This window comes from Pseudophryne corroboree, chromosome 2 (assembly GCF_028390025.1).
Source record: "Pseudophryne corroboree isolate aPseCor3 chromosome 2, aPseCor3.hap2, whole genome shotgun sequence".
Taxonomy (NCBI): domain Eukaryota; kingdom Metazoa; phylum Chordata; class Amphibia; order Anura; family Myobatrachidae; genus Pseudophryne; species Pseudophryne corroboree.
The window spans coordinates 76533573-76551614 of NC_086445.1; the positions used below are offsets into that span (position 1 = coordinate 76533573).

Here is an 18042-nt window from a genome sequence, read left to right on the forward strand (position 1 = left end):
CATCCCAGTATGTGTCCAGTACAAGGGCTCCGAAGGCAGCAGCAGTAGATGCTCTGATGCTCTCACGATCGCGTGGCTGTACAGCATTGTGAATCTGTTACAACGGTTATGCTGCTTCCTCGGGTACTAAAATGGATCATACAAGACTCTATGACAGTCATACTAGTGGCGCCACATTGGCCTCGGAGGCCATGATTCTTGGATCTCCGCGAACTACTCGCAGCCGATCCTTCACCGCTTTCGCCACGTCCGGACCTATCCCACTAGGGTCAGTTCTTTTACCCCGTTTTAGCGCGGCAGCGTTTCACGGGGTGGCTGTTCAAAGCGCTCTCAAGAACGGAGGGCATTCCAGAATCTGGTATACAAACCATGTTAGGGGCTGGGAAGCCAGTACGGCAGCTCATTATCACAAGGTTTAGCGTGCCTCTATAGGTTGGTTTGACGCTCAGAAGTTTCCAACATCATTTTCAAGTTATCCCGTCTTTTAATATTTTTACAAATGGGTTTGGTGAAGGATTATATTCTACACTCAAGGTGCAGGTCTCTGCATGTCAATTTACCTGCAAAGGTGTTTGGCTCCTTTGCCGATTGTACACACTTTCCTGCACGGTGTCCTCAGACGACCTCCATTTATACCACCTACAGCGCCATGGGACGTGATCTGGTTTTATCACCTACAGCGCCAGGGGACGTGATCTGGTTTTAGGTTTTTTATTTACAGTCTTCATTTGTTGATTTCTTACAACAAGTGGATGTTACGTTTATCAATTGGTAAACACTTTTCTCTTAGCCTTAGCCTCTCAGCAAGGCGTGTTTTTAACATAGGGTGGCTTGCATGTCAAGGCCCCAAATCTGGTGTTTTATGGTCATAGGGCGGAACTTCGCACAAATTCCGTGTTCCAGTCAAAGATCGTATAATGTCACGCATCAACTAATTAATGTAGTTCCTCGGTTATCAATATGTTCGAGAACTTAAGTTACTTTGAATGTGGTACGCGCACTACGCGTTTATGTAACCCAAACAATTGTACGTAGAACAGACACATTGTTCTCTATAATGTAGTGAAGATGGCTTTACAAGCTTCCAAGCAGTCCTTATGTCATACGTCAGGCTTAGCTTCATAATAGGCTACAACGCCTACATCAAGGTCAGACCATTCCAAACGTTCTAGTGAACGTCATAAGCGGGCTTCAACCGCCTACATCAGTGTCAGACCATTCCATACGTTCTTTGGGAACGTTAGGAGCAGCAGGTCGTGGAGTTTCTACGAAACAGCGTAGACAATGTTGGTGCGCTTTTACAGGTTGGCTACGTTTGCGGCATCAGCATTTAGCTTTGGCCGTCTAGTATTACAGGTGCCAAACTGCTCTCCCGCCCAAGGGGAAACTTTGGTACGTCCCAAGAGTACGGCAGTGACCCCTAGTGGATGAAAAAGAAAATAGGATTTTGGTACTTACCAGGTAAATCCTTTTCTTTGAATCCATAGGGGGCACTGGACGCCCACCCAGAGCAGTTTACCTGTCTTGTGGTAAGGTCTGTGGATCTTATGGTAACACTTCATCACCAATGCATTCGATGTTATGGTATCAACTGATTGTTATCAGTTCCGTTATGTGTCAACTTTAGGGTTGACCATTATATTATAATGTTATAGGTGCATATAATGTTATATGTAATTCTGTATGGTTCATCCTCTCTATCACTCCTGTTCGGCCCAGTAAAAATACTGAAGGCTCTATGGGATTATGGAGGGGATGGCCAGTTACTAATTTAAATATTTAAATATGTGCCATTTCCGGCTACGCCCAGTCCATAACCCAAGAGTACTCCAGTGCCCCCTATGGATTCAAAGAAAAGGATTTACCTGGTAAGTACCAAAATCCTATTATTCCAAAGTCGCAGCTGAATCCTACAACTCGTCTGACCTTCTTGGGCATGATTCTGGACACAGACCAGAAAAGGGTTTTTCTTCCGAAGGGAAAAGCTCAGGAACTCATGACTCTGGTCATGAACTTGTTGAAACCAAAACAAGTGTCAGTACATCATTGCACTCAAGTTCTGGGAAAGATGGTGGCAACATACGAAGCCATTCCATACGCCAGATTCCATGCAAAGGCCTTCCAATGGGACCTATTGGACAAATGGTCCGGGTCGTATCTGCAATTGCATCAGCAAATCACCCTGTCCTCCAGGGCCAGAGTATCTCTCCTGTGGTGGCTAAACAGTGCTCACCTTCTAGAGGGCCGTAGGTTCGGCATTCAGGACTGGATCCTGGTGACCACGGACGCGAGCCTCCGAGGTTGGGGAGCGGTCGCACAGGGAAGAAATTTCCAAGGACTTTGGTCAAGTCAAGAGACTTGCCTTCACATCAACATCCTGGAACTAAGGGCCATATACAACGCCCTACGTCAAGCGGCGATATTACTTCGCAATCGACCAGTTCTGATCCAGTCAGACAACATCACCGCAGTAGCTCATGTAAACCGCCAAGGCGGCACAAGGAGCAGAGTGGCAATGGCGGAAGCCACCAGAGTTCTTCGCTAGGGGGAGAATCATGTAAGCGCTCTGTCAGCAGTGTTCATTCCGGGAATGGACAACTGGGAAGCAGACTTCCTCAGCAGACACGCTCTGCATCCGGGAGAGTGGGGACTTCATCAGGAAGTCTTCGCGCAGATTGCAAGTCGGTGGGGACTACCCCAAATAGACATAATGGCATCCCGTCTCAACAAAAAGCTCAAAGGTATTCCGCCAGGTCAAGAGACCCTCAGGCGGTAGCTGTGGACACCCTAGTGACACCATTAGCTCCAGAGGGATCGTACACAGGATCTCACCCTCGTCGTCCGATCCCAGAGCCGCGCGCCGTCCCCCTCACAGAGCCGGAAGACAGAAGCCGGGTGAGTATGAGAAGCAAGAAGACTTCGAAATCGGCGGCAGAAGACTCCGTTCTTCATATGAGGTAACGCATAGCACTGCAGCTGTGCGCCATTGCTCCAAACACACCTCACATACTCCGGTCACTGTAAGGGTGCAGGGCGCAGGGGGGGGCGCCCTGGGCAGCATATGGACCTCTGTTGGCAAAAGTACTCATATAAACAGGGGCACTGTATATATGTAGGAGCCCCCGCCAAAAAGATATGTATTTTAGCGGGACAGAAGCCCGCCGTCGAGGGGGCGGGGCTTCTCCCTCAGCACTCACCAGCGCCATTTTTTCTCCACAGCTCCGCTGAGAAGAAGCTCCCAAGGCTCTCCCCTGCAGATCACGGTAGAAAAGGGTAAAAAGAGAGGGGGGGGGCACATAATTAGGCGCAAAAAACACAATATACAGCAGCTACAGGGTTAACATTACGTTACTGTGTTATTCCTGGGTTATATAGCGCTGGGGTGTGTGCTGGCATACTCTCTCTCTGTCTCACCAAAGGGCCTTGTGGGGGAACTGTCTTCAAAAAGGGCATTCCCTGTGTGTGTGGTGTGTCGGTACGCTTGTGTCGACATGTCTGATGAGGAAGGCTATGTGGAAGCAGAGCGGGAGCAAATGAATGTGGTGTCTCTGCCGACGGCACCGACACCTGATTGGATGGATATGTGGAAGGTTTTAAATGATAATGTTAATTCCTTGCATAAAAGGTTAGAAAAAGCTGAAACCTCAGGACAGTCAGGGTCCCAACCCATTCCTGATCCTATGTCGCAGAGGCCGACAGGGTCTCAGAAGCGCCCACTATCCCAAATTATTGACACGGATACCGACATGGATTCTGACTCCAGTGTCGATTACGATGATGCAAAGTTACAGCCAAAATTGGCTAAATCCATCCGTTATATGATTATAGCTATTAAGGATGTGTTGCACATCACAGAGGAAACCCCAGTCCCTGACAGGAGGGTTCATATGTATGGGGAAAAGAAGCCGCAGGTAACTTTTCCCCCCTCACACAAGCTAAATGAGTTATGTGAAAAGGCTTGGGAATCTCCAGATAAAAAACTGCAGGTTTCCAAAAAGATTCTTATGGCGTATCCTTTCCCGCCAATGGACAGGTTACGCTGGGAATCCTCCCCTAGGGTGGACAAAGCTTTGACACGCTTATCCAAGAAGGTAGCCCTGCCGTCACAGGATACGGCTACCCTCAAAGATGCTGCGGATCGCAAACAGGAGGTTACCCTGAAGTCCGTTTATACACATTCAGGTACCTTACTGAGGCCGGCAATCGCGTCGGCTTGGGTGTGTAGTTCTGTAGCAGCATGGACGGATACCTTATCTGAGGAACTTGATACCTTAGAGAAGGATACTATATTAATGACCCTGGGGCATATTAAAGACGCTGTCCTTTATATGAGAGATGCTCAGAGAGACATTAGCCTACTAGGTTCTAGAATAAATGCTCTGTCAATTTCTGCCAGAAGGGTCCTGTGGACTCGGCAATGGACAGGTGATGCCGACTCAAAAAGGCACATGGAGGTTTTACCTTACAAGGGTGAGGAATTGTTTGGGGAGGGTCTCTCGGACCTGGTCTCCACAGCTACGGCTGGGAAGTCAAATTTTTTGCCATATGTTTCCTCACAACCTAAGAAAGCACCGTATTACCAAATGCAGTCCTTTCGATCACAGAAAAACAAGAAAGTCCGAGGTGCGTCCTTTCTTGCCAGAGGCAGGGGCAGAGGAAAGAAGCTGCACAACACAGCTAGTTCCCAGGAACAGAAGTCCTCCCCGGCTTCCACTAAATCCACCGCATGACGCTGGGGCTCCACAGGCGGAGCTAGGCCCGGTGGGGGCGCGTCTCCGAAATTTCAGCCACAAGTGGGTTCACTCACGGTTGGATCCATGGGCAATAGATGTTGTGTCTCAGGGATACAAGCTGGAATTCAAAGTGATGCCCCCTCACCGATACCTCAAGTCGGCCCTGCCAGCTTCCCCCTTAGAGAGGGAAATAGTGTTAACTGCAATTCACAAATTGTATCTTCAACAGGTGGTGGTCAAGGTTCCCCTCCTTCAACAATAAATTCGACCATGTTTGTGGTACCAAAACCGGACGGTTCGGTCAGACCCATATTGAATTTAAAATCCCTGAACGTGTACCTAAAAAGGTTCCGGTTCAAGATGGAATCGCTGAGAGCGTTCATTGCAAGCCTGGAAGGGGGGGATTTTATGGTGTCTCTGGACATAAAGGATGCATACCTTCATGTCCCCATTTATCCACCTCATCAGGCGTACCTCAGATTTGTGGTACAGGATTGTCATTACCAATTTCAGACGTTGCCGTTTAGTCTCTGCACGGCTCCGAGAATATTTACCAAGGTTATGGCGGAAATGATGGTACTCCTGCGGAAGCAAGGGGTCACAATTATCCCATACTTGGACGATCTCCTCATAAAAGCGAGGTCAAGAGAGCAGTTGCTGATCAGCGTAGCACGTTCTCTGGAAGTGTTAAGGCAACACGGCTGGATTCTAAATATTCCAAAGTCGCAGTTGGTTCCTACGACTCGTCTGCCTTTCCTGGGCATGATTCTGGACACAGGCCAGAAAAGGGTTTATCTCCCGATAGAGAAGGTTCAGGAACTCATGACACTGGTCAGGGACCTATTAAATCCAAAACAGGTGTCAGTGCATCACTGCACTCGAGTCCTGGGAAAGATGGTGGCATCGTACGAGGCCATTCCCTTTGGCAGGTTCCATGCGAGGACCTTTCAATGGGACTTACTGGACAAATGGTCCGGATCACATCTTCAGATGCATCGGTTAATCACCCTATCCCCCAGGGCCAGGGTGTCTCTCCTGTGGTGGCTGCAGAGTGCTCACCTTCTCGAGGGCCGCAGATTCGGCATTCAGGACTGGTTCCTGGTGACCACGGATGCAAGCCTCAGGGTGGGGAGCAGTCACACAGGGAAGAAATTTCCAAGGTCTGTGGTCAAGTCAGGAGACTTGCCTTCACATGAACATCCTGGAACTAAGGGCCATTTACAACGCCCTACGTCAAGCAGAGGCCCTGCTTCGCGGTCAACCAGTTCTGATTCAGTCAGACAACATCACCGCAGTGGCTCATGTAAACCGACAAGGCGGCACAAGGAGCAGGGTGGCGATGGCGGAAGCCACCAGAATTCTTCGCTGGGCGGAGAATCATGTAAGCGCACTGTCAGCAGTGTTCTTCCCGGGGGTAGACAACTGGGAAGCAGACTTCCTCAGCAGGCACGACCTCCACCCGGGGGAGTGGGGACTTCATCAAGAAGTCTTCGCACAGCTTGCAAGTCGGCGGGAACTGCCACAGGTGGACATGATGGCATCCCGCCTCAACAAGAAACTACAGAGGTATTGCGCCAGGTCAAGAGACCCTCAGGCGATAGCTGTAGACGCCCTGGTGACACCGTGGGTGTTCCAATCGGTCTATGTATTTCCTCCTCTTCCTCTCAAGACAGGACTTGTTGCAACAAGGGCCCTGTCTGTTCAAAGACTTACCGCGGCTGTGTTTGACGGCATGGCGGTTGAACGCCGGATCCTAGCGGAATAAGGCATTCCAGATGAAGTCATTCCTACGCTGATAAAGGCTAGGAAGGACGTGACAGCTCAACATTATCACCGTATATGGCGAAAATATGTTGCTTGGTGTGAGGCCAGGAATGCCCCTACGGAGGAATTCCAGCTGGGCCGTTTCCTTCACTTCCTACAGTCAGGAGTGACTTTGGGCCTAAAATTGGGTTCCATTAAGATCCAGATTTCGGCCCTATCCATTTTCTTTCAAAAAGACCTGGCTTCTCTACCTGAAGTTCAGACGTTTGTGAAGGGAGTGCTGCGTATTCAGCCCCCTTTTGTGCCCCCGGGGCACCTTGGGATCTTATCGTGGTGTTGAGTTTCCTGAAATCTCACTGGTTTGAACCACTCAAAACGGTGGAATTGAAATATCTCACGTGGAAGGTGGTCATGCTACTAGCATTGGCTTCGGCTAGGCGTGTGTCAGAATTAGCGGCTTTGTCACATAAAAGCCCCTATCTGGTTTTCCATGCGGATAGAGCAGAATTGCGGACCCGTCCACAATTTCTGATAAAAGTGGTTTCATCCTTTCATATAAACCAACCTATTGTGGTGCCTGTGGCTACTACTGACTTGGAGGATTCCGAGTTACTTGATGTGGTCAGGGTTTTGAAGGTTTATGTAGCCAGAACGACTAGGGTCAGGAAAACAGAATCTTTGTTTATCCTGTATGCTTCCAACAAGCTTGGTGCTCCTGCTTCAAAGCAAACTATTGCTCGCTGGATCTGTAATACGATTCAGCAGGCTCATTCTGCGGCTGGATTGCCGCTGCCAAAATCAGTTAAGGCCCATTCCACTAGGAAGGTGGGCTCTTCTTGGGCGGCTGCCCGAGGGGTCTCTGCATTACAGCTGTGCCGAGCGGCTACTTGGTCAGGTTCAAACACTTTGGCAAAGTTCTACAAGTTTAATACCCTGGCTGAGGAGGACCTTGTGTTTGCTCATTCGATGCTGCAGAATCATCCGCAATCTCCCGCCTGTTTGGGAGCTTTGGTATAATCCCCATGGTCCTTACGGAGTCCCCAGCATCCGCTAGGACGTTAGAGAAAATAAGATTTTACTTAACGGTAAATCTATTTCTCGTAGTCCGTAGTGGATCCTGGGCGCCCGTCCCAAGTGCGGACTTCTTCTGCAATACTTGTATATAGTTATTGCTGCAATAAGGGCTATGTTATTGTTGCATCAGGGTTGAACTGATGCTCTGTTGTTGTTCATACTGTTGACTGGGTAAGTTTATCACAAGTTATACGGTGTGATTGGTGTGGCTGGTATGAGTCTTGCCCTGGATTTCCAAAATCCTTTCCTTGTACTGTCAGCTCTTCCGGGCACAGTTTCTCTAACTGGGGTCTGGAGGAGGGACATAGAGGGAGGAGCCAGAGCACACCAGAATCTAAATTCTTTCTTGGGGTGCCCATGTCTCCTGCGGATCCCGTCTATTCCCATGGTCCTTACGGAGTCCCCAGCATCCACTACGGACTACGAGAAATACATTTACCGGTAAGTAAAATCTTATTTTTTAATTTTTCCTTCTCTACAATATAGAGATAATTCCAGCCAGGCAACTCAATACTTTTTGCTTCCGTCATCTATCACAGTCTTTCTCTTCCTAGTTTAAAGGGTGAAAGCGCTACAACACAGTCTTGTAAGGGGTTTTAGTCAACATGTCTAAAACACCATCCAAGTACCTCCAAGACCCATTACATGTAACGGGAAGAGCACGCGGATGGCAGCTCCGGGGTGTGCGATTCCTGCTTAGACAAGGACGCTCCACCTGGGAGCAGTGCTCAGTCTAAGTCAGGGAAGGATAACCTTGCAGATAGAATCTCCAATGAGATGGCGGAATCAGGGCTGCGGGATTCTCAAACACGATGGAAGAATTTCTCATTAGGTTAACGCCTCCTGCACAAGCAGTAACAAAGGTGTGCAAGACGGTTAAAAGGCCTCTTCCTCTTGTACCGGAAGCAGAGGAGGAAGAGGGTCTTCTCAGTGATACTAAGGAAGGTGAGTTAATGAATCTAACCTAGACGCCGATTTTCCAGAGGAAGACACAGCAATCTCGGGTCTTGATTCTTTAATCGAAATGGTGACTGAGATCCTAAACTTTAAGGTAGAATAAGTAAAGGAACCAGAAGATTCGAATTGTTAGAATCCCAAAAGCCGCGTTCAGCAGCGTTTCCCATTCCTAAATCCCTCCAATCTCAAATGGAGGAGGCTTGGAAACAACCTGACAAACGCTTTCAATTTCCAAATAACTTATCCCCTGCCTAAGGGTGTAATGGATAAGTGGGAGACTCCACCGGTAGTAAATGTTTTCTTAGGAAGGTTGTCGAAGAAGACAATCTTACCATTACCTAATGTAACGACTTTAACATAGCTTTAAAGTCAATTTTTGTAGCAGGTGTCGTCTGCGCTTGGGTTAACAAGGCCATGGGAGCATGGTCTGGACGTATAGTACAGGTTATTGAGGGGGAAAATGACTTGGAAGAAATTACCCAACTGGCGGAACACATTCAAGAATCAGCTTCATACTTGTGTCAAGCCTCTAAGGATATTCGCAGGATAGCATCGCGCATCTCTGAATCAGCCATATCGGCTAGAGGGACAGAGAACGGCGTGGAAACTCTGACACCAAGGGGCGGTAGAATCGATTCCCTTTGGGGGGTGAGATGATTTTCGGTCCAGAGTTGGACAAGTGGATTTCGCAAGCTACAGCAGGGACGTCCACTTTTCTGCCTACTACTTATACAAGAGCCACTCCACAGGTTAGGAGAGGTTATTCAGGACCAGCGTGTAATTCTTTTAGATCGCAGTCCTTGCGAGCCCGAGGAAGAGGTTTCGGTACATAAGTACGTGGGGACAGAGGTAGAGGCCGCTCACAGCAGCCAGAAAGCGGGATAAACCTGCTGATAAGACCGTGGCAGGACAGTCTCCCGGCTCACCTGGGATCCCCCTTGGTGGGCGAAAGTCTGGAAGGTTTTCGGGACATCTGGGCCTACACCTCACTGGAAGTTGGGATAAATGACCTAATCTCCCTAGGGTACAAACTGAATTTTCCACAGAGGCCTCAGTCAGTTTTTTACAAGGGGATTGCCTCGGTGCCCTCAGAAAGCAAAAGCACTACTACCAGCAATTGAAAAATTGCTACGGTCAGAGGTCATTATTCCGATTCCCGCCTCTCAGGAATGCTTTCTAGTCCAATCTTTTTGTCGTGCCAAAGCCAGACGGGACGGTCAGGCCGATACTCAATTTCAAAGTTTTAAACCGGTTTCTAAGGGTCTACAAATTCAAGCTGGAATCAATCCAGTCGGTCATTGCAGGCTTAGACCATGCATATCTGCATATCCCAATCTGGGCCCCTCACCAGGATTACTTAAGGTTCGCACTGCTGACGGATCACTACCAGTTCAGGGCCTTGCCGTTCGGTCTATCATCGGCCCCAAGAATCTTTACTGAAGATCATGGCAATCATGGTTGCAGAATCGCGACTGTTGACGGTCACGATTAGACCTTATCTAGACGACATGCTAATCAAGGCATCCTCTCGAGAACAGTTGATCAAGGATGTTCAGACATCTCATCCATTTCTCAGTCAACATGGGTGGATTGTGAATTTCCAGAGATCCAACCTCATGCCAACTCAGCGGATTCAGTTCCTCGGTCTCATCTTGGACACGGTACAATTGAGAGTATTCCTACCAGAGAACAAGGTCCAGGACCTACAGAGATTAGTGGCTCACGTTCTGCGGTCACAAACTGTTTCTCTACACCTCTGTGTGGAATTTCTCGGGAAGATGGTGGCGTCTTTCGAAGCTCTCCAGTACGACAGACTTTATTCCCGACCATTACAGATGAACCTCATTGCTCAGGGAGCATGGTCACACTGGCTTCTACATCGAAGAATCCGACATCCACCGCGCATACGCACCTCCTTACTTTGGTGGTCGTTGCACGGGAATCTTGCAGCAGGCAAGAGATTCTGCATTTAGGATTGGAGGATCCTGACAACAGACGCCAGTCTTAGAGGTTGGGGTACCGTCTTAGAGGAGCATCAGTTTCAGAGCAGATGGACGCTACTGGAGAGCAGCCTACCCATAAACATTCTCGAACGAAGAGCAGTTTACAATGCGCTTTTCTTAGCCGAAGACCAAGTCATGGGTCAACACATAAGGATGCAGTTGGACAATGTCACGACGACTGCATACATAAACCGTTAAGGAGGAACAAGGAGCGGGATGGCGTTAACGGAAAACACAAAGATCTTGTTGTGGGCTGAAAGGCGAAACATCATCCTTTCGGCAGTGTTCATTCCGGGTGTGGAGAAATGGGAAGCAGATTATCTCAGTCACCAGGTCATGCATCCAAGAGAGTGGTGCCTCCATCCACGGATTTTTGATGTGGTAAGGAGATGGGGTCTACCTCAAGTCGACCTAATGGCGTCTCGGCAATAGCATCAGCTGCCCAGATATGTGTCCAGGGCAAGGGATCCAGCAGAAGTGGACGCATTAACACTTCCTTGGTGTTACAGGAAGGTTTACATTTTTCCACCTTTCCAACTCATACCCAGGGTTCTGAAAAGGGTTGCAATGAGAACGAGTGTGGGCGATTCTAATCACACCAGATTGGCCCCGCAGGAGTTGGTACTCAGACCTGCGAGGGTTACTAGCGGAAGATCCTTGACGGTTACCTCAGAGAGAGGACCTGCTATCTCAGGGACCGTTCCAACACCCAGACCTGAACAGGCTGCGTTTAAAGGCCTGGCTATTGAAACCCGGATCTTAAGAAACCGAGGGATACCAAGAAATGCCATTCCTCCGAGGATTGCCGCTAGGAAGCCGGTCACAGCCATACACTACTACAGTATTTGGAAGAGGTACTTGGACTGGTGTCAAGAACGTGGGTGGAATTTGACGAACTTCCACTTATACAGACTTCTACTTTTCCTTTAGGCCGGTCTGGAGATAGGACTGAGGCTGGGCTCTCTGAGGGGTCAAGTTCGGTTCTCTCCATCCTATTTCTACAGCGGTTAGCATCCTTGCCAGAGGTTCAAACCTTTTTACAAGGAGTTCTGAGGATCCAACCCCCTTTTCGTCCTCCCACTGCGCCTTGGGACTTAAATTTGGTGTTGGAATTTTTGTGATCCAACTTTTGAGCCGTTAGCAAGAACAGACCTGAAATATCTCTCTTGGACGGTCACATTAATGCTTGCCTTGGCTCCGGCCAGGCGGGTTTCTGGGTTGGGAGCCTTATCGTGTAAGAGTCCCTTTTTAAGTTTTCAGGAGGATTGGTCAGAACTCCGTACAAAAGCAGATTTCCTTCCTAAGGTTGTTTCGGGGTTTTGCGTAAACCAGCCAATTGTGGTACCATATTTCCAGGGTATCGCAGATAGGGACGTGTCCTTGGATGTTGTCCGAGCTTTACGGGTATGCGTGCGTACAAGTTACGTCGTCCTTCAGAAAGTCGGACCTTTTGTTTGTCTTTATGATGGGCCAAAGAAGGGTTGGCCAGCATCTAAGCAGTCTTTGTCTAGATCAGGCCTGGCCAACCTGTGGCTCTCCAGATGTTGTGAAACTACACATCCCAGCATGCCCTGCCACAGTTTTAGCATTTCCTAATAGCAAAACTACAGCAAAGCGTGATGGGACTTGTAGTTTTACAACAGCTGGAGAGCCACAGGTTGGCCAGGCCTGGTCTAGATGGATTAGACTTGCCATCCGACAAGCTTATATTTCCTGTGGTAAACAGGTTCCGGTTCAGACGGGTGCTCATACCACCCGATCTGTGGGTGCCTCATGGGAGGCTGCCAGTGGTGTTTCCACTACTCACCTTGGCAGAGCGGCTACGTGGTCCTCGGCCCACGGGTTCGCGGAATTTTACAAGTTTGATACCTTTGCGTCCGGGGACTCTAAGTTCTGACGTTTCATTTTGCAGGCTACCGACAGCACTCCCTCCCTGGGGGATAACTTTGGGACGTCCCCTAATGTCTAAGAAAGCTCCAGTGTCCCATAGTGGATGAAAGAGAAAAGAGGATTTTGGTAATTACCGATAAATCCATTTCTCTGAATCCTCTAGGGGACACTGGACACCCGCCTCGGTGCTGTCTACCTGCTGCGTTTAAACTTCCTGTTCACAAAGTTTGTACAAACAGCGTTGGTTTTTCAGTTAAGAGTTTCTTGGATGCTGTTTGATAGGTTGTACGGTTCGGTTCCTCGCCATGTGCTATAGTATCATGTCCTATTCTCTCAGTCAAATTTTCCAAAGTGAGGGAGGAGGGATGTGAAGGGGGAGGAACCGGCTGTGCAGACAATGCTAATTTTAGATTTTGCCACACCTCCGGTTGCAAACTTCACACCCCTAATGTCTAAAAACGCTCCAGTGTCCCCTAGAGGATTCTGAGAAATGGATTTTTCTTTTTCATCCACTAGGGGTCACTGGAGTACTCTTGGGATATGGACGGGCTTCCGTAGGAACACAGCACTGAATATTTAAATTTAGTAACACTCCACCCCTCCATATCCCTGAGCACTTACTCAGTGTTTTTTCTGTGCTGAACGTGGCAACACATGCTTAGCTGAAGTCACGGTTTTGTTGAAGAAACTTTTATTTATTTTTATTTTTATTTTTTCTACTGTTTGACCACATCCCTGTCCCCCTTCCAAAAGGCAGGGTCAGGGATAGTGCAGCTGCTGATTGCAGCACGGGCGTGTCGGGCCTCTCTGAAAGAGCTCCCTCACAGCCCTCACATCCTCCTGCACTGGCTGGCCGGCGCTTACTGAAAAGCCCCGTCGGAGCCTCCGCACGTCTGCAGGAGTGAGGTATGTGAAACGGGGCGGTCAGCTCCCGCTGCCGCCCCGACGTGTGGAGACATAGTGCTGGGTGACGGCAAGGAGCGGCTGCATTCCACCCCGCTCAGGCGGCCGCACGTTCGTCCACAGACCTCCGTGCAGGCACCGCGGCTCTCTCCACTCAGGCGCCCGCACGTTCGTCACAGACCTCCGTGCAGGCGCAGCGGCTCTCCCCTCTCAGGCGCCCGCACGTTCGGCCACAGACCTCCGTGCAGGCGCAGCGGCTCTATCCACTCAGGCGCCCACACGTTCGGCCACAGACCTCCGTGCAGGCGCCGCGGCTCTCCCCGCTCAGGTACCCGCCCGTTAGGCCACAGCCTCCGGCCAGGCACCTCGGAACGCTACCTTGGTAGCTGACACGCTATATATAGGAGCCCACCGCTGGGACACACGTAGCGCTCTACGATACCCGCTGGGGGCCCACACGCTGCGCTGCCGCTGTAATACGATAAACAGCCATTACAGGGGGGACATATCAGTGAAATACTGCAGCAGCAGAGGGATTGTTACAGTATAATCAGTGAATGCACTGTGATTATGTGTATAAGTATAGCAGGGCAGCCATTTTAACAGCTTCCTGTGTCTTCCTCTGTGATTCCAGAACGTTCCTGTCCTACATCTCTTCTCCACCGGAGGCGCAGGGGTGTTCGTGGGAATTTGGGATCAAATTTCATAGTACTGGCCACGTGTATTGCACTGGGCCAGATATATATACAGAGCCACCTTATTGCTATTTTACTGAGTCGTGCAGGTGTCTGTGTTTTGTGTATTGTATTGTCTGTCGCCATAATGAGTAAGGCACCAGCAAAAACTAAAAAGCATATTTGCAAAGTATGTGGCAGTGTGTTACCGGTTGGATCTACCACATGTAACGTATGTTTTGTGGATTCCGTTCAGAATACCATTTCTGCTCCGGTTTTGCAACCAATTTCATCACCGGACCCTCCGTGGGGTATGTTAGTAAATGTACTGGAGAAATTTCAGACTGAAATGACCGCTGCTCGTCTGGAGCGAGAAACGCTAAGATCTGAGTCTAGGGTGAGACCGCCAGAACTACCGGAGGCGTCTCAGCCTTGCGTAGGGTCCAAATCCATTTTGGGCAAACGGGATAATTTTCATATGTCTTATGATTTTCCAGTGTCTGCTATGTTGCAGTCTGACGATTCCATCCCAGACCTCACGGAACACGATGAGGGGGAGGAGGGCGAAGTGGAGTCAGACGGCGAGGATGTTAACAGTTCCGGCATTGATGATCTCATCAGAGCGGTACGGCAGTCGCTAAGGTTTCCTGAAGCTGAGCAGCCTCTCACCAATGATCAGGTCATATTTACTAAACGACGGAAGACGCCAGTAAGTTTTCCTGTGTCGGATTCTCTAAATCAGATGTTAGTAGAATCCAGACAGAATCCAGATAAACGGTTTTCTATACCTCGCAGATTTAAGTCTAGTTATCCGTTTCCAGAATCGGTAACGGGTACATGGGAGAATCCACCAATAGTTGATTCTTCAGTGTCAAAGCTTACCAAGAAATTAACCATACCAGTGCCATCAGCTACTACGCTTAAAGATCCGTCAGATCGTAAGATAGAAACTATGCTTAAATCCATGTATGTAGCAGCAGGTGTGATGCTAAGACCTGGATTGGTTGGCATTTGGGTCACTAAGGCGCTCATAATATGGCTTACAGAACTCAAATCGGCTTTACATGACGAAAACCTGATAATTCAGGTGAATCAAATGATTGAGGCTGTAGAGTATCTCTGTACAGCGTCTACTGACGTCTGTCAGCTCACTTCTCGTATTTCATCTTCGCTAGTTACGGCACGAAGAGCACTCTACCTGCGTACTTATCAAGCGGAGGCAGAGGTCAAACGAAGTATAGAGGCGTTGCCTTACGATGGCAAGAAGTTGTTTGGTCCAGACTTGGACGCATGGATTAAGGAGGCTACGGGAGGTAAGTCTGTGTTCTTACCATTGCCTCCACCTGCGCCAAGAAGAAGGTACGCTGGACCTTCGTTCAAATCCTTTAGACCTCAGCCCTTTCGAGGACGTGGCAGAGGATCAGCCACGCCTGCTAGACGTGGTCGAGGACGTGGTTTCCATCAAACCAACACAACTCGCCAAGACGCTAAGGTTACCGACAAGCCAGTGGCATGACGGGTTACCAGCCCATCTCGGTTCTCCAATTGTGGGAGCACGCCTTCAGACGTTCCATGGGGCGTGGTTCCACACATCCGCGGAGGGCTGGATTCGCAATTTAGTGTTAAAAGGTTACAAAATAGAGTTCGACTGTCTGCCGCCTCTGCGGTTTTTCAAGACAGGATTGCCTCTGTCGGACGACAAGAGGAGAGTTTTGCAAATTGCCATTCAGTCCTTACTGGATTCGGCAGTGTTGATTCCGGTCCCTGTACACCAACAGGGTCAGGGTTATTATTCAAGCCTGTTTGTGGTCCCGAAGCCGGATGGCTCAGTCAGACCAATATTGAACTTAAAGGGCCTCAATCAGTACGTAACTTACTACAGATTCAAAATGGAGTCTCTACGGTCGGTGATTGCGGGGTTAGAGACCAAGGAATTTATGATTGCGCTAGACCTCAAGGATGCGTACTTACACATTCCAATTTGGCAGCCTCATCAGAAATTCTTACGATTTGCAATACGCCAGAACCATTACCAGTTTCAGGCTCTGCCGTTTGGCCTGTCATCAGCGCCTCGGGTATTCACCAAAGTAATGTCTGTGATGATAGCTCACCTCAGATCCCTGGGAGTGACGATAGTTCCGTATTTAGACGATCTGCTCATCAAAGCTCCGTCTCAACAGATACTTACCCAACATGCGCTGCTAACTTACAATGTATTGGTTCACCACGGTTGGATTGTCAATTTCAAGAAATCACATCTGATTCCGTCTCAACGCCTTCAGTTCCTAGGTATGATTCTCGATACGGTCAATCAAAGGATTTACCTACCACAACAGAAAGTACAAATGCTACGCCATCTAGTACAATTAGTACTCAAACCACGCACAGTGTCGGTACACTTGTGCATTCGCCTGTTAGGCACAATGGTGGCAGCTTTCGAGGCGCTTCAGTTCGGGAGATTTCACTCTCGTCCATTTCAGCTGAACGTGCTTGCCCAGTGGTCGGGCTCGCATCTGCAGATTCACCACAGAGTGAGGTTGTCACCAATAGCAAGAGTTTCTCTGCTATGGTGGCTCAAGGAACACAATTTAACCGCAGGAAGACGGTTCGGAGTTTGCAATTGGATAATTCTAACTACGGACGCCAGTCTCAGAGGTTGGGGAGCGGTAATTCAAAATTGTCAGCTCCAGGGTCTCTGGGCGGATCACGAAAAATTGCTGTCAATAAATGTTCTAGAACTCCGCGCGATTTTCAATGCGCTACGACAAGCGGTGCACATGGTTCGCTCTCAGCCTGTCCAAGTGCAGTCGGACAATGCGACAGCGGTCGCATACATCAACAAACAAGGAGGAACGAGAAGCCGCATGGCAATGCGGGAAGTAGCTCGAATCCTCAATTGGGCAGAATACCACCAGGTGATATTGTCGGCCGTGTTCATTCCGGGAGTGGACAACTGGGAAGCGGATTATCTCAGTCGTCGGGATCTTCACCCAGGCGAATGGTCATTAAATCCAGAAGTGTTTCACATGTTGGTTCAGCGATGGGGTTATCCTCAGGTGGACCTGATGGCATCTCGACACAATCATCAAACGCCCCAGTATGTGTCCAGAACAAGAGATCCAAAGGCAGTCGCGGTGGATGCTCTCACTGTCGCGTGGCCGTACAGTCTGGTGTATCTGTTTCCACCGTTTCCGCTGCTCCCTCTGGTGCTAAAACGGATCAAAAGAGAGTCGCTCACAGTCATACTAGTGGCGCCTCATTGGCCTCGGAGAGCTTGGTTCTCGGATCTTCGAGGATTACTCGCAGACGATCCGTGGCCGCTCCCGATACGTCCAGACCTGTTACAACAGGGTCCTTTTCTTTACCCCGATTTAGCGCGGCTGCGTTTGACGGGGTGGCTGTTGAGACCGCCCTCTTAAAAAGAGAGGGCATTCCAGATTCAGTTATACCAACCATGTTACGAGCTAGGAAGCCGGTTACGGCAGCTCATTATTACAGAATATGGCGTGCCTATATAGGTTGGTGTGAAGCTCGGAAATTTCCGACATCAGCTTTCAAGTTATGCCGCCTTTTGTTGTTTCTACAATCAGGCTTAGATGGAGGTTTGCGTTTATCTACACTAAAGGTGCAGGTATCTGCTTTGTCAATTTACTTTCAAAGACGATTGGCTCTATTGCCGTCTATACGCACCTTTCTCCAAGGTGTAGTCAGGGTACAGCCTCCTTTCATTCCACCTACAGCGCCATGGGACTTGAATCTGGTTTTGGAGTTCTTACAGTCTTCATATTTTGAACCCTTACAACAAGTGGATATAAAGTTTCTCACTTGGAAAACAATTTTTCTCTTAGCCTTAGCTTCGGCAAGGCGTGTTTCGGATTTGGGTGCCTTGTCATGCAAGCCACCGTATTTGGTGTTTCATGATGACAGAGCGGAACTTCGGACGAATCCCGCCTTCTTACCAAAGGTAGTGTCATCTTTTCACATCAATCAACCAATAGTAGTTCCTGTGTTGACAGCACAGTCTGGAACTCTGGATGTGGTTCG

At 49.1% G+C, this 18042-nt stretch overlaps 1 protein-coding gene across 5 annotated transcripts in view; it reads left to right on the plus strand.

Moving 5' to 3' along the window:
• CEP295 (centrosomal protein 295) overlaps positions 1 to 18042 on the plus strand; it is a 144174-nt gene that overhangs the window by 106800 nt on the left and 19332 nt on the right. The gene's annotated exons all lie outside the window — the stretch shown is intronic.